This window comes from Tyto alba, unplaced genomic scaffold (genome assembly GCF_018691265.1).
Source record: "Tyto alba isolate M040663 unplaced genomic scaffold, T.alba_DEE_v4.0 Super-Scaffold_6, whole genome shotgun sequence".
Taxonomy (NCBI): domain Eukaryota; kingdom Metazoa; phylum Chordata; class Aves; order Strigiformes; family Tytonidae; genus Tyto; species Tyto alba.
The window spans coordinates 7,331,473-7,347,735 of record NW_024881327.1 but is presented as its reverse complement, the minus strand read 5'-3'; the positions used below and the strand labels follow the sequence as shown (position 1 = coordinate 7,347,735).

Below are 16,263 nucleotides of genomic sequence, written 5' to 3'. Positions count from 1 at the left end.
TCAATTACTACGCTTCATATGTGGATACCAGCATTAGTAATATCAACCACAATATGCATTCACTGCCACTTAATTATTTTATTATTTTTATTGTCAAATGCACAATAAGAAATGTGAACAATTTTTTCCAGTCACAACACAGAAGTCTACTGCTACCTGAGAACATTCTGTATTCCATGGTCCAATGTTGTTCTATTTAATCATAACCTTTGATCTTCTAAAACGCCATTCAGAAATTTTAGATGTGATCCTGCCATTACTTGTGGCTGCTGTATGTCACCGTATACATCCCCATATGACTGTTGTCAAGGCTGTGTGTATATGTAGCTATTTACATGACAGAAGTCAACCAGAGTAGATAAGTAGTCTGAACACATTTGTCACTCACAAGTGTATTTTTGTTTCAAAGACCCAGAAATGCTTCTTCGTGCAGGATGCTGCTCTTCTGCACTTGCATGTCTGTCTGGTTGCTGCAGTATCTGCTGTCAACTTGAAAAAGGAGGTCAAGAGCTCTGTAGGCAAGACTGAACTTTAAGATTTGTTTCCCAGGAGAAAGGATAAAGGGAAGCAGGATCATAATATTTTTGTAATCTCTATTGACTCCTCTAGGAGTATTTCCTAAGATGTGTGCTGAACAGTGGGAAGGGGGAACGTGTATGTGTATTTGTATGTGTGTATATATATATGCACATCATTGGATATTGGAAGTTATTTCTAATCTATTTTTCTCTTTTGATGTTTCATTGTACAGAAATTAATACTGTCTGGTTATTTGCTAAGGGGGTCTTGTGAATGCAGTAAGTCTGCATGTACAGAAGCTTCATACCTGAGTGAAAGTAACGTCAGGGTAGAAAAATAAATGCTAGATAACCTCCTCTAGTTAAACGAGCTTACGTGGTAATCAGATCCTTTTATATCAATGCTAAGTGCCTTTGCTACAGTTTCTTTGGTGTGAGTTTGAATTTGCCAAGCCCTGAGCTGGAAGCCAGTGAAGCTGTATGAATTTACCCTAGCTAAGATATGGGAACACCCCAGTTTGCATACGTGATGTCTATTATCCGTTGCTTTCAGCAGAAGGCATATGTATCCGAAAGTAACGGTCCTTCTCTCATTCACATAGTTTTCATAGCTCAAGTGAACCATAAGAGACAGACCTCTTACATGATCTGCAGTGTAACTTTGATGGATTTACATGACTGAGTCGTTGATCTGACTTACAGTTACTTGAGCCTTGATGTACAACAATGAACAGAGAATAATTGAACTGAAGGCATGGAACTGGTGTAACAGTAGATGTGGAAGACTAATGATTCAGGGAAACCAGAATGGATTGAAACCCTGGAAAACGCGATTATAAGGCTGAACAAATTCTGTCGAAAAAATAATTTGGCTAAACTGTTCCTCTAATACTCTTGTGTGGCCACAGCCAAAAAAATGGTAATTTTTGCCTTGGTCATGAGTTTATAGTGTGCTACTTTTAATGCTAATATAGAGAGATACTTAGCATATATATAGCATATCTGTGAGTAGCTTTGTATAATGTATTGCGCTATTATAGCGGAATGTTTAATCCAGTCCAGGACTGGCAAACTCAAAGATGAATTCACAATAGATTCTCCTATTTTCCTCCTCTAAAGAATTTGATTAAATGTCAAATTTTTAATCAGTAACAAATACACTCCTTGATTATTTAAAATTTGGAAAATAGAACAGAACTGTCAGAAATTGATTTTAGTGAGGGGGATGCAGTATTCTTAACGAATGTATGAGATGTTACCTTTTTCCCTGGTGTTTTTCCTTGTGTATAAATAAATTTAACTGATCGTCGCCATATTTTTAATCTGTTGTTTTATAGGCATTGTCTGTATTTCAATTAAGGGATTGGAAAAATAAGACTCTCCTGGAATGTTCCCAAATTTTATTGCATCACAAAGTACTTAAGTATAATGTTTCCATATGTTTTGTAGCATTTTGCATCTTAAATAACCTGAATGATAGTCAGCCATTACCATGATATCATTGCTTCATGACTCATTTCCTATAAGTGAAACTGTGACCAGGTGGTAATTTATTTAAAGAGAAATACTGTTAACCTCTCAATTCAGTCATGTCCTGAGAATGTCTGAAATTCATTCTCCCTTGCATATACCTACATACCTGCTTAATATACCATCATCTTAAATCATGCTTGGGTTGGGGTTTTTTTTGTACTTTACATTAAAAATTCACCAAAGCTATAGGCTTTTTAAGCCTATAATCTCTTTTAATTAGCGAGTTATGTGCTTTACTATTTACAGAAGAGAGTGTGTGGTTTTTGTTTTTGTGTTTTTTTTTTTTTTTTTTTTTTGTTTTTATTTATTATTTGAAAGGCCACAAGACCAAAATTTAGAAGGAAAAATAAAGTTAGTTGTATTTTCTTTTGAAGGGTGAAATTTTTTGTGAGCCATTGCAACCTTTTGCTCCATTTCCAGGAAGACAACTTAAATAAATATCAGTTGTAGAATGCCAGGACATACAATCACATTGTTGTAGCAAAGCCTGTAGTTTTGTCACGCTTGCCTTAGACTATTGTCACCAAAAACACCTGTGAGAGGGGGGAAAAAAAAAATCCAGTGTGTTTTTCAATCCACTTTGCTTTCTCTCCTCCCAAGAGTGGTGTGTCCTGGAGACTGTGCCTAATTCTTCTGTCTAATATGTTGAGGTAAATGAAGACTGAAATCATCAGTGTCATACCTGTAACAGCGTTGCCCCTTGTTGAAGGAGAGAGGCTTTTGCCTGAGAATTTTGATAGTTCAGCATTGGGTACTTGCTTACTCTGCACGGGTGGTTTTTGGTGGTTGTGTTTTGTTTTGGGTTTGGGGGGTGGTGTGGTGTTTTTGTTTGGGTTTTTTTTTTTTTTTGAGAAACCTTTGCTGTACTGATGCATCTAAGGTAGGAGCCGTCATAATCAGCATTGTTCCTACGTGATAAGTGATGTTCTTAAAACTTAATGTGCAAATTTTAGCTAGAGCAATACTAAGCCACATATTAGCAGTTCCCATGTGCATTTAGAATGTAACTTTCAGTAGCTTTCCAAATGGATATTTTAGAGATTTAAATGGTGGTGTATTTTTGCATAAGATTTTCAATTTGAGATACTTCAACCTTGTTGGTCGCACTGAATCTTCCATCACGCGTTAGTCACCCTCAGCGTACTGGAACCTTTTAGAGGCACTATGGTAGTACCTCAAGTTGCTGTTCAGTGTAATGCTTGATTATTTTAAATGAGTCCTGAAAACTAAATTTCAGTAAAAATTATTACTTTTAAATGTTTCATTTTGAGAAACTTGTAAAAGAAAAATTGTCATTAAAAAGAATTTTTAAAGTGGTGGGATTCTTGCCAGGTAAGTTCGCTTTATTGCCAACTCATGAGACTTTCTCACCAGGAAGAAATATTTCTTTTCACTTGAGAGGTGAAGGGAGATAATCCTGAAGGTATTCGTATCCCCTCTTTCATAGAATATCCATGGGGAATAAAGCCGTGCCTGTCCACGGTTAACACAGAACTTCCCGAGATCTGCAAAGATATGCAAATTTCTTGTATTTTCTTTCCCTTTTAGGGCCCTCATCTTGGCTTTAATAAAAGGTCAAAGCAAGACACTAAAGCTAATAATATCCTAAGGAATCAGAAATTGTGTTTTATTTAGAAATGTTATGGCATCTCCTTGCTGTGTTGTGGGTTTTGGGTTTTGGTTTTGTTTTGGTTTATTTTTCAAAATGCTACTACTTTAATAACTAAAATATTACAAAGCTTAAGTATAAATTAATGATCTGTAGCCAATTCTGACTTTTAAAAGGTGACACTGATCTTTATGGAAAAATGAATAGGTAAGAATCTTGTTTCAATTTCATGTCCTAACAGTGAAAAGAACTCCATTTGCATGGAAACTTACTATTAAGTGACTATCACTCCCTCTCAGGGTTTGCCAAAACATTTCTAAGCATGTTCTCAATGTACTTGGAAACTTCTCCTAAGAACTTGTAACAAGACTGAAGCAAGCATTTTTTTAAGTCAATCTTCGCTTACAGTTGGCACATCTTGGAGAACATCTATGAGAGTTCTGGATTAGTAATTTTCTACAGAGAAATTGTAGATTTAAGGTTTCACAGATCCAGCTCTGAGCATGCCCAAGTATGCATTTTCATATTAATTCAACCTGATTAAGAGGATTGGTACACACAAGCTTACCTAAGGTAAGAACATGGAACTTCTTCACAGAAAGTATTTGCGGAGGCAGCTTTGTTTTGTTCAGTAAGAACCAGCTTTTCTATATCTAACCATATCAACAACCATGAGTTCCTTCTACCTCTGTGTATTCAACACGTTACTCCCTTTTGGTAACGGGAATAAAGTGCCTTCTCAAAAATACATTAAAGTCCAGCATCAGTCACTTGGAACAAATCTTAGTGATTTCTCTCTGGTGCAAGCAGTGCAAACGTGGATCACATTTATTCTGACCTGTTATTTATTCTGAAGCTATATATGGATGACTTGACTCAGGGGTCAATTTGATCATTCAAGAGGTCATCAAAGGAACTGGAATGACTACAGCCACCATTTAGGTGTCACCAACTGCTTCCGAATAGTTGCAGACATATCCGTCTAGTGCTGTTACGCATATGAATCCTGGTGCCTTTGCTGTGGTCTGCTAATAACCAAGTGACAAACTGTTTCAGTAATGCACTTGCCTCCTGTCTTGGAAGAGGAGCTTTCACAATGTGCCCGTGCCTCGTACTTCCAGGGAGGTGGAGGTGACAGTGGGCAGGACAATGAATCCTTCTGAGAGATGAAAAGTGGGAGTCTGTCCTACTGCAGAGGGCCTGGCTACAGTATTTGGCAATGTTCTGGGATATAGATATCCCATCTCTGAAGCTGTTCTAAAAATAAGAGTATTGACTACTCTTGGGGCAGGCTGTAGAAAAGCATAAATGTGTGTGTTAGCTTAGGTATATTAGTGCTACCACTTTACTTTGTGCCAAGCTGGTGATCAGTCTCTGAAGTTCCCAGTGCATCTGTTTCAGGCACTTATTTTCTTTTAAATATATGCATGGAGACAGTCTCCTCCGTTAATTTTATGGACAGCTGTAGCATTTTTGCAATGGTGGAAAAGTCTGTTACATACCTAAGATGCCACAGAACTGGATGTTGCAATATGGAGTATTGTGTTACTTAGGGCTATAGATTTTAAAGGCACCTGATGCCTACCTCAGGAAAACAGCCTTTTGATCTCAATAGGACTTCCAGGAAAGCTGAGTTAGAGGTTTGTTATCTGTCTTTTTGAAGTATGTAGAACAAGACAAGACGCTCTGTTTTCTGAAGCTACTAAACATTTTCCTGCTCGTTAGGACTCTGTGTACCTGTCGCAGACCTGCTGAGCCAGTCAGGCCCCAGACGCCAACCTGGAGCTAGTCTGGTGTGTTGTATCCGACCTGAAAAGGGACTTTTCAGGCTTCACAAAGGAATCTGGGAGATGTTACACACTGGCATAGCTGAAGTCCAAAAGGAAAATTCATTCACAGTCCAACCCAGATTGCAGTTGGCTGTTTGAGCAGCCCCAATCCTAGAATCCCATGCTTAATTTGTACTAAGTTTTGCTTTTCTCATTAGTCCTCAGGATTTATGCCCGCAATAACAGCCAAAAGATTTTGCCTCTGCTAGCTAGTTTGGATTATGCATTTATTTGCCAGCTGAGCATCCCATTATTACAGTTTGTTCCTCCCCAATTGTGTATCTAGCCTGTCTGCAAATGTCACAGTTACTCCCTTTCTTCTACTGTGGAAAAAAAGAGCATAACATAAGGCTGGCTTTCCTGACCTTCTTAATCGTGACTTCACATGATTCTTTCCTGTAGAGTCACCATGGTAACACTGGTCTTTTAAAAAGTGATAGTTGTGTTTACCAATAGTTACTCTTTATGCAGTCATTTGAGCTCCTAGTAGAGAGGAAACGAGTGCATTCACTAAATAAAACCTTATTTGCACAATTCACATGCTCAATAGAACTTTATTTCCTATATTATCTAACACTTATTGACGCTTGTAATTTTCCGTTTGACTTATTCTGCTAATTTGTTAAAAGCCGGATTCTTCAACTTTTTTTACATCCTTGTTTCCGGACCGCTAGCAATTCAAATGCCGTATGAAGTTTCTGTTCTGTTTCTGCCACAGAAGGCACACAATCCATTTCACCTTTTCTTTTATAATTGGATTTGTAAATGAGTATAACTTTTAAGGACTTGCTTATGGTGCAGTAACAACCATGTGCATACCCAGCAGTAAAACGTTGATAAAGCTTGCTATTAAAATAATTAATAGTTAAAAAAGAAAAAGTAATGCCTTGAGATCTGTTCAACAAACAAAAGGTATGGTATTCATTTCTAGTTTACTTGTAGAAATGGGTGGTAATGGAAAATGATCTAGAACAAGAATGTAAAATGAAGAATTAGTATTCTTGTCATCGTCACAAATGAATGTGAAGTTTTCAGATTGTATAACGTACCACGGTAGAAGGATTTTAATTCTTAATATCTATTTCCTTGAGCAACTTAAATGTCTCTTGGCCTTGGACTCTTCACAGAAATGTGTATAAATAGCTGCCTGCAATGTTTACGGTAACTATGTATGGCAGCCGTGTTCACGTGGAGTGAGGGAGTGCTTTCTGCCTCAGATTTACTACAGCTGTTTCTCAGACCTTGAGAATTTCTTTATTGTTAGCCCTACTTGACTATTTTGTCTTTTTTTTTTTTTTTTTTTTTTTTCCCCCCCCCATTAAAAGCCACTGTTTTGTTTGTTTTAATCAAGTATTGTAAGTGCAATGTCATCAGCTCAGCATGGAGTAAAAAGTAAAGCATATCCCGGTGGGCAAAATAGAGGCAGATCTCTGTTGCATATTATCAGTGCTGGGGGGTGCTGATGCCTCTGGCAATTACAAATGAGATTATGGACCTGTTAGTAAAAATATTTTAAATGGCAGGAGATAGTGAGTGTACAAAGTAAAAAAGGGGTTCCAGCCAAAGGAGACCATATAAGAAGAGACATGGAAGGAAATGTTGAGAGAGGAGGACAGGAAAATGAAGGGAACGTTTTCTTAAATTTATAAATCTAAAGAACTGATACTGAATCATCGTGTCATGTATCAAAATACATTGATCTTTTGCCTCTGTTACAAACTATTTTGGATTTTGGCATGAAACAATACTGAAAAGCAAAAATGTGCTGAAAGGCAGTAACGGCCAGAGGGAATTCTTTAAAACAAAGTACATGAATGAACATACGAGCCAGAGTCACACAACAGTGAATGCCAAGACTAACTATTACTATGTCTGTCAAGTTTGGGAATGCAAAGATCATGCCAAAAATGGAAGAAACCTTCACAAAGGAGTAAGAAATTTCACTGTTGTCAGAACTACACAGAAGTTCATATAGATACGTTGTAAAGTCACACCAGGATAATTCACAGTGAGAATTGATGAAATGTGAAAGTTGTGACTGTTCAAACTATTAGAGGAAAAATAAACAGTCACCCGAAAAGAAGGCTTTTGTTAAAGGCAGTCTAATGAGCAAGCAACTGAAAGTCAGTAGAGATTTTACCTAGGATGTTTGCTACGAAGCCCCTTCTTACAGTTCATTTCTGTTATCTGGAAGTTAGGATGAGTTCAGAACGCAGCAAGGACGTGACTGGTTTGAGTTTTGCATTTGCCACCTCTGGTGGGTTTGGGGATGGTGCTTACCTCTGCCTTCACACCTTCACTGCTGGAACCTGGAAGTCTGCTTTAGGATCTGGGGAGGAGGGCAGGGGGGTTGTGCGTGTGTGTGTGATTTTTCTCCTCTCAAATACAGGCCTGACTTGAAATTCACAGAGGAAGAGGGTGGAGGAGATGGAAAGGTAGAGCTTAAAATAACATGCGGGTAGCGCTTCTGTCACATAAAACAGATTTTATTCCACAGCAGGCTTAGTGTTAATACAGGAAAAAAACAGTCATCCAAATACTATTATTGAGACTTTCTCAGTTCCTTGTGGGATTTCTCAACCTCCTCCAATCAGGTTGTTAGTCTGCAATCATACCTCATTTAGCCCTAATACAGTGTATATGTACATATGTATGGAGTTGTATAAAGATGGTGGCACATGTGTATGGTATTACGTGTGGGTGTAAATACGACAGTCTGAAATACCATGCTGTGCGATTAGCCTTCCAGCACCTCGCATCTGGTTTACACTGATATTGTAAAATGTTGTTTTCCCACACCTGAGCCTAGTACATTTAAATCATAATTTGGCTTAACACAGAAATCTAGCATGAGGGAGCAGGTGGAAGAGGGAGTAAAAAAAGCGGTAGTAGATTGGCAATTAGTATTTAAACTTTCCAGCTAATAATGAGTGTTTATTCTTCAGTAAACAAAAAAGCAAGTGAACTTTCAAACAAATGAAAATCATTTAAAACTTTTCAACTGTTGCAACATGACTGCATCCACCGAGGAGGCACAAGATCAAAGGAGGTGCTTGGACTAGTCCCCCTCAGAAGGCGGCTCAGTCTCGGCCTTGCTTGTTGGAACCCAGAGCTTTGAATCCAGCTGGGCTCTGGCAGCAGTTTATACGGCTGCGTTTTAACCCTCCATCCGCCTTCCCAGTGCTGTCTTTGGTCTGGCTCCGTGGTATCTCAAGGATTAGCTGCGTGCATACTCCAGCAGCTTTGCATGTCTCTTGGCGATATCTAGCTTTAAACTTAATACAGTGGGAGGTCATTCTTCCCATTGCTATGCTTATTTGTTTAGGTTTCATTCAGTTGCTGGATCCTGCCGCAAGCTTTAAATTCTTGCATACTTGGTTGGCCAGTAAGTGCACGTGTGTAACTTACTGATAAGTGACACATTTTTGTCATTGTTTCCAGGCCGGTTTAGTTTGTTATGCTTGCCTTGTGTGTGCAGTTTTGTGTTCAGTAATCTCTTTCAGATGTTGTATGCTAATGTAGTTTAATAAACTATTGCTTCAGTCAAAGTACCTGAATAATTTCATTACGCTCATGTAAACGAACATCTTTGTTGTTTTAACCCTTACCTTTCTAAGCAGAGATGTTAAGGCACAAATGAGGTGAGAAAGCAGTAAACCAGTTCTCAGGGCTCAGTGGTAATGGCTAGTTACACACCCACCACCTCCACCACACTGGTGCCCGGCTGGGGTAAGGGTGCAAGAGCTGCCAAATGAAGCACAGGGTCACCATTGCATTAAGAATTTCCATTGTGCAAAGATGTCTGGGAAGCTTTATTTACTTGGCTTTGTACTTACTGGAGAGAAAAATAGATATTTCTCAACAGGAAAAAGGGCAATTGTCTTCTGTGATATCCCTAGCTACTATAAAGAGGTTTATGGCATCACCAGGAATTTTGACTCTGATGTGAGAAATAAAATGAGACAAATGAAAGCTGACAAGCAATAAATATTCCCATTTCTCTTGCCAAAAATTCCAACAATGTAACATCAAAAATCTGTGCTGAAGTGCTCTTGCTTATTTCCCCTAAAACAGTGCATTCCTTATTAATCTTTAGAAAATATTATCAAATAATTCTTGACTAGACTTAGTGAAGAAAAGCTCTGCTCTGACTCACAGGATACTTAGGCATTATAACATATGTGGCAAAAAGCTCTTAACTCTCATTGATGTTCAGTTGTCAATTGATTTTTCTAGAGCACGATGCCCTGTTTGTTATTTGATGATTTATTGAAGCATTGTTACTGTTTTACTTTGTTCAAAGCTATTTTAAGCACGACAAGGTATATCTCTAATTTGGATTTCTCCATCCTATAACTTAAAATTAAAACATTTTAGTCCTGTAACTTTCAAGCACAGATAAACTAATCTTCCCTGCCTTGGAACAGCAGTTTATGCCCTAATCCCAAACCTGCAGAGTCGTACTTTGGGAATGCCACTCGCCTACTGCTCACTGTTTCCAGAATGAAACACTGTGGAATAAACCAAGAAATTAGATTTTGAGCATTCTGACACCACTAGATATTACCTTTATACAATTGTATTAAAAAAAAAAAAAAAAAAAAGCGGCATATAAATTGTCCAAACCACCGTGTATTACTTACTCAAACTGTGTTATGTATGTTTGAATTTCACGCAGGGTTTTCCTATGTTTTGCAGATTCCTCTGAAGAGTTTCCAGCTGATGCCTGGCTGTAACACTGTGACGGCTCCTACACCCGAGACCAGGGAGTGAGGCGGGAGGGCCAGGAGAAGGCCTTGCTGTTTGTTTTTGTGGCCACCGGGTGTCATCCTAGGAGCAGGCTTTGGCCCGCCTGGGAGCACCACTATGGCAGCAGCACTGGAGGCTTCACAAAGTAAGTTGCTTTGCAGCAAATCAGCCTGTAAAGCAATCATTACATACCTTTTGTACCTTTTTTTTTTTTTTTTTTTTTATTATTTTTAAAATAATTATTCTGAAGGGTAAACTGTGGTGTTGCTTTCCATTTCTGCATTCAGAATGTGAAACGCTGGGATGTAGCATGAAATGCGGAGAGAGTTAAAGGTATTTGTGTGAAGATATTCTGTAAATGCTACATATGCAGCTAGGGAAACTTCTGCATCTACACACTGAATTTGCATAAGCTTAAATACAGCATTTTGAAGACGTTAATAGCCATTTTTAATACTTTATTAGCAGGTGTTTTGAATTTGTACATAACTGACACTTTATAAATAAAGCGTGGAAGAATGGGGAGGCAAAATAACTTCTAGACAGAATCAAGTAATCTCTTTCCAGGTGGGTTTTTTTCCCCAACTCATGTCCAACAAAGAGGAAATCCTAGGAAAGGTCCACAACAGCGATATGGGCTTAGGTTGGTGTTACACTGAAGAAAACTTGCTGAATTCAGTGTTTAACATATCTTGCTGGTCTTGTTTTAAATATTTTTGAGGGGTTTATGTGGGAGAATGAGCAAAGAGGTGCACTGGATACCATTAAGAACAGGAGTAGTGGCATGAAAAAAAGCATGTGAAGGAAAGGAGATGAAAGCTTTAATGAAGTAAAGCAAGGCCCGTGGTATATGAGGCAACAAGGAAAGAGTTTGGTGGGGCAGAGATTTATGAAGCCTTAAAAGTGAAGATGTGAAGCCTGAACCTAAAGCGGAAGGGCACTGGAAGAAAACTGATATGCAAGCAGGAGTAATAATAAGGATATTAGAGAGCACTTTCAACTTTAAGTGACTTTGCATCTTTAAGTGATAAAATAACACTAAATTGAAAGCATTGGTGTCAATCCAGATAAATTGATCTATGTAGAATGCTACTAAATTGCTGAGAAATTATTTGAGAAACCTGGAACAGGCTGATAGTGAAGCTTTTCAAATAACACATACCAGGATCTAAGATAGTCCTGGAATTCTTGTTCCATGTTGCATGTGGTGTTTAAAAAATAATAATAATTACACGTACCTTATGTAATGTTAGTTCTCGTTTATTCTAATTGCCATCCAACCCTCAACAAAGATACTTAGTGTTTAAATTCTAAATATATTTCTCTGTGTGTGTATGTATTTAAACTATGTTTTGCTTCAGTGTTACACAGAGATGAGTCGGCTCCATCTTGACCTAGAGAACACCCCCAGCCTGTTAGGGAGCAGATATATTAGGACTTCCTGCTAAGTTGAGAGCAAGTTTTGTGGTGGGTTTATATGATGCAGGGCCTTTTGGGGTTGGATAGAGGGTGGGCAGACACATTGGTCCTCTCAGTTATGGCTGATGCTCTTCCTGCCATCTTAGATCCGGAATATTTCTCGTATTTAGAATTCCCAAATGAAGAATGTTCATTAACAGGACAGGCTGCAAAAGCTGGCAGCACAAATAATGAAGAAAATCATTACAGTTCTTGTTTTCCACACTTCTGATCAGTCTCAGCGTGGCTTACTCATAACTTGGGAATCTTTTTTTCTTGACTTCATGGGAATTCTGTCATGAAAGTCACGCTTGCAACTGGACTGACTTAAAGATTTTTCTAAAGCAGTTGGACAAATTGTAATTATCAATAAGTGAAATACAAATTTTGGTTTGATTGGATCAGACACATAAACGGTTTTTTGTTATTCCACTATGGTTGCATTTCTAGTAGTGTCAAAACTTGAAAACTTGCCTCTTTTCAAACCAATAGCTGTTTTAAAGGCTGTCACAACTACTGCCGATAAGTTTTCTTGAAGATACTTCCATGAAGAATATAGAGTCAGGCCGGTCAAAGAAAAGGGTCCAGAGGAGGGACACGAAGATGCTGGGGGGGCTGGAGCAGCTCCCCTGGGAGGCCGGGCTGAGAGTTGGGGGGGTTCAGCCTGGAGAAGAGAAGGCTCCGGGGAGACCTTACAGTGGCCTCCCAGTGCTTAAAGGGGGGGACAGGGAAGGTGGGGAGGGACTCTTGATCAGGGAGTGTGGGGATAGAACAAGGGGTAAAGGTTTTAAACTGAAAGAGGGAAGATTCAGATTAGATATCAAGCAGAAATCCTTCCCTGTGCGGGGGGTGAGGGGCTGGCCCAGGGTGCCCAGAGCAGCTGTGGCTGCCCCCTCCCTGGAAGGGTTCAAGGCCAGGTTGGACGGGGCTGGGAGCACCCTGGGCTGGGGGAAGGGGACCCTGCCCGGGGCAGGGGGGTGGAACTAGATGGTCTTTAAGGTCCCTTCCAACCCAAAACATTCTAGGATTCTGTGATAATTGTCTCTGTCATGCTCTTTGAGCATCTGCTACTATTAGGTTAATCAAGGTGTGACTATTCTCTCATGTGGTGCTTTCCTTTCTTTTCCCTCTTGACCCCAAAATTTCTCTCCAGGAAGAGAATGGTGTATATTATGTTCTGTATGTATGGTTGAAAGGACCTACACACACATGGTACTGTGCAGGTGCAAAGCCAAAGTAGTGTGCAAGTTCAATTCAGAAGAGACATTCCTTGCAGTAGTTACTGACGTGAAGAAATGCTGATTTTTCTTCAGGCTAGAATCTGCTTTCTGAGGCCTTTGGCCATCTTCTGTGTTGGGCTTTTGATGACTTGGAAGAAAAAGTTAGGGGACTTGAATTCAGCTGGGTGATATGGTATCTCCTAACAAATGAGAATAGCAAAACTGTTAGATGTATAAGTTAAGCAGGAGTGTAATGTCAGTGAAACCTGAGAGACAGTAGGTTGAATCACCAAGTGTGACTGAGCAGTGGTTACAGCACTGTGCTACCAACTCCTCCAAATCCTTTCCTGTGCATGACAGCATATTCCTCTGGTTCAACTAGCTGATTTTAATTGAGTTGAAGTCACTCAAGTATTGCTTTGGCAAAAGTAACATGATCAGAGATTGTGAATGATCTTACTGTTGCTATTTGTCAAGTTTTAGTGCTCTATTAGAAATCATTTTTGTGTCGTTTCTTATCACTGCTTTAAAGATTGTTACTTCTATTGCCAATAAACTTGCTTACTGGAATAAAACCATGAAGAGATTATAAGCTATGTCCATTCAGTGGCTAGGCGTAGACAGTGGAGCTGGATTTCAGACTAAAATAGATGGTGGTGTTACCACTCCTAAAAGGATCCTCAACATTTTAGTGTGTTTTCCTGGATGCGTGCCACCCGTTTGGGAGTGAAAGTGATATCATTTGTCAGCTTCGTTTTGCCTGAGGTTATAACAATACACAGTTCACCCACAACTGTTGGTATGTCTCTCAACCACCTTTCCTTTGCAGCAGAGTATTTATTGATTTATACCTGCCTGAGGGAGCTTCTTCCCAGAAGCTGTCACTGGCGGTACAAGTCCCACCCGGGCTCTTTGCAGCCTGATCCTTGATAGGAAACACTCCTTAGCCTCTGGATTCTGTTAAGAACCTCAGTTTTCTTCTGATTCATCTCCCATTTTCTTCCTCCTCCCCACCCCAGCTCTATCCAGGATTAACAGTGAAACAAAAAGGTCTATTTAGCAAGTGATTACAATCAGGATTTTAGGTAAAGGATTGAAGACAAAGATAGATGTGAAAAGCTTTAAGATAGGATTGTATTTTATAGCTCAGATCTGTAGCTGCCTAGCCTGTGTAACCTATTTTCTACTCTAGCTTCGGTGTGCAGTGACACCTTATTTCCGAAATGCTGCAGTCAATTCTGAATTTCCTTAGAGTGCCGCCTCTTGCCTTGGTGGTAAATTTTAGGAAATAGATAAACTGCCACAAGGAAAAATGACAGCTAGAAGGAGAAAAGCCGGGTAAGTTACAGTCATTTCTGCTACCTCAATTGATAGCCAGTTCATTGGGACTTCAGTGAAGCATGTCTTTTGACTGGATAGTTTGGTTCCTCAAGAGCTGCTCATGTTTTAGCCAGGAGTGTTGGAGGGATTGCACAGCGACTGTTCACTTGCACTTTCTACACTTAGTAGTTTCATTTATATTAAATGTTGCCACATGCACATTCTATGAAGTTTGTAATTTCTAAACAATCACCAAATTTGTCTTGTGAGTGCACACAGTCCTATTAACCCAGATAACTGATCTAGCCACATACTGTTTGGCTTAGATGTACCTGTGAGATCGGGTTGTGATTTGTGCAAGTGTTGTTCCCAGTGTGTCATCTTAACCCTGTATTGGAGACAAAGTTTTGTTTTTATTTTTATATCTTTCATAACAAGTTACAATAAACAGTTTTGGGGTTTGCATGAAATGTAATTATACTATTGGGTTCTTAACAAGACAGAAAAATAGTATGTTGCATGCAGCTAGTAATTACTGGGAGACTCAGAAGATATATTTGAAAAAGATCTAGTGGTAAGTGCTTAAAATATTGCAGCTGCTCCAGAGTTTGCTTTTAATGGTAGGTTGGGCATATATTCATACACAGTACATCTAGTTACCAACTCTGACTTAACTAGTAGTTGTCTTGTTTGTGATGCTGAGCAATAAAAACAGGGGGAAAAAATACCATGACTTTTTGATTTTTAGTTTGGATCATGGGTTTTCTTTCTTCTAAAGAAATAATATTGTTGAATATCTATGAACTACAGGGGTTGAATGTATCATCTTGAGCTGGGTACTACCAAGCTGAGTTTCACCACCCCTCCATCCTACTCTTTCAATGTGGAACATGTTTAGAAGAGGTGGAGGGGAGAAAAATCATAGTTTGCCAGAAGAGAATACTTTTCACAAATGTCTGCCTATATAGTGGCACAGAGAGAAAAACATCTGCTGCTTCCACAGTGATTTCATCCTTTTCTTGGATACTTAGGTACCACAAGGACCGCAGAATAAGGGAGGGAGTCTCAACAGGCCCTGTTATGGCTGAATCACCAGGTTTAGACACCATTTCTTCTCAGGAGCACTGGAAAGTGAGTCTTAATGTCTAGCTCCAAAAAACTTTCTTGTATGATTCTATGTTGAGAACCTTCAACCATGAATGCATGGCCTGAACTCTTCTTAAAATACAGAAGTCTGTGTGGTTTCCTCAGTTGGAGAAAACTTATTTGCTGTTGTTTACTGCTGTGTGGGATGGGATGTTCTTGGTAATCCAGTGTGATGGAGTTTCGAGTGTTAGCCATCTTTAACTCTGCTCAAATATGTCTGAAAAAGAGAGGATGTGACTGGAAGCATGAAAATGCCTGAATCCAGCAGTGACCACCCGTGCTTATTTGGAAAATGAGAATAATAAATACCAGAAGGAGATTTGTTCTGTCCTTATGCCCTTTTTTGGAGCGTCAGCCACAAATCAGAACCCCCCTCGTCAATCTTAAAGTAAGAGCTGGAACTTGAGAGAAGTTATATCTGAATTATTCCTCCTTCCATTAGTTTGGAAGACAATACTCAAGTCATGTAACTGAGCACTAAAGCGTGGAGCTTTGTACTTTTAGGGAAAATAGTATTTGGTGGAAGTCATCATCTCCCTTCAGGTATAAATTAACTAGAAGTTAGCTAACGAACCTCTGCAACAAAGTTCTATTCAGATAGTATATAAAATACCTGCATTTAGTGTTAGTAATACTGTGTAAATATCCCCAACGGTTAACCAAGATATGAAAATCTCTCTACTTTAGTTTAAATATTACTTTGTATGGTTTTAGCTCACTCCAGCTCTCTCCAAGGCTTTTATTTCTATCTCCAGCAAACAGCCAGAATCAATATGCACTGTAATATCATCAGATCTGTACTACCAACACAGAAACTTAATCGTGACCTGATATGATTATTGAAATAATAAGAGATCAGCATGCTTCACAGTAGTGCGATT

General features: G+C 39.1%; 1 long non-coding RNA gene across 1 annotated transcript in view; it reads left to right on the top strand.

Annotated features, from left to right (window-relative positions):
* Positions 1-16,263, top strand: part of LOC122154907 — a 121,505-nt gene that overhangs the window by 65,998 nt on the left and 39,244 nt on the right. Inside the window, exon 2 of the long non-coding RNA XR_006167023.1 lies at positions 10,188-10,383. This is a non-coding gene — a long non-coding RNA (uncharacterized LOC122154907). The remainder of the gene's footprint in view (positions 1-10,187; positions 10,384-16,263) is intronic.